Source organism: Echinops telfairi, unplaced genomic scaffold (assembly GCF_000313985.2).
Source record: "Echinops telfairi isolate 266 unplaced genomic scaffold, ASM31398v2 ScPeMD7_33;HRSCAF=127, whole genome shotgun sequence".
Classification (NCBI taxonomy): Eukaryota; Metazoa; Chordata; class Mammalia; order Afrosoricida; family Tenrecidae; genus Echinops; species Echinops telfairi.
The window spans coordinates 2,934,629-2,935,657 of NW_022103930.1; positions in this window are offsets into that span (position 1 = coordinate 2,934,629).

The window sequence follows — 1,029 nt, forward strand, 5'->3', positions numbered from 1 at the left end:
TTAGTACACTAAGAAATTCCTTGATCTATTTTTAACTGATTCACACGTACTACTTACCTATATTTTGAAAAAGGAGCCCTGGTGGCGCAGGGGTTCAGTGCTTGACTGCTAACTAACAGGCCAGCAACGGGAAGCCTCCATCCCTGCCACCACAGCCACTTTGTTCGGGAGCCAGTCAGGCAGTGGCAGGAGTGACTGGGGAAGAGGAGGTCTGGTTTTAACAGAACCTGTCACCCTTCCCACTTCATTGTTAAAAATCCTCCCCTGCCAAAATAAATGGTTGGTGAGCATTCAGATGAGAGACAAATATCTTTATTTTCATGGCACATTAGAAAGAGTGTGTCCACCTACCTCTTCCCCATATTTCCTTGCCACTCGTTTTCCAATTGTGCTCCTTCCAAACCCCTGGACCATCCAACCTAACCACTGGCCACAGCCCACAAATCAGTATGCAGTCACGCATCTAGCCATTTCTCCTTCCAAGTAAAATGAACAACCAGGTGCACTGCTCAAGTTTTACTCACTGGGAGGATTTCCCTTCACCCGAGTCCTTCAGGGAGGTCCCTGTTGCTGCTGTGCACTGTCTAATGTTGCCTTCACACTATGCAGAGCCACCTGCACATTTCTCCCCATCTCTTATCGTGTCACCATAAATTTGAGATTCTTTTTCTCATTAAATTCGATGTATTATAATCTATTAGAATCTTTTATCTTTTTGATGCTGAAGTTGTCTCAAATTTGGTCAGTGAGCAGCATGGCTTTTTCATGCACACTCATTAATCTTTGAGTACTTCATTTCTTTCTGGCCCAAGATGTACTGATCACGTTGTACCTGTTCCTCAGCCCTTCCATTTCTCCAAGGAGTCTCAGTTCCTTTAAATGGGAAATAATTTTTAGAAACCAAGATTCGGACACAATTACTACAGAGGTGTTATTTTTTTCTAGGCCATTCAATTGCAAGTTGTTATTAATAGAGTTATTAATAGATAGATACATTATATATGAATAGATTATATAGGTAGACACACA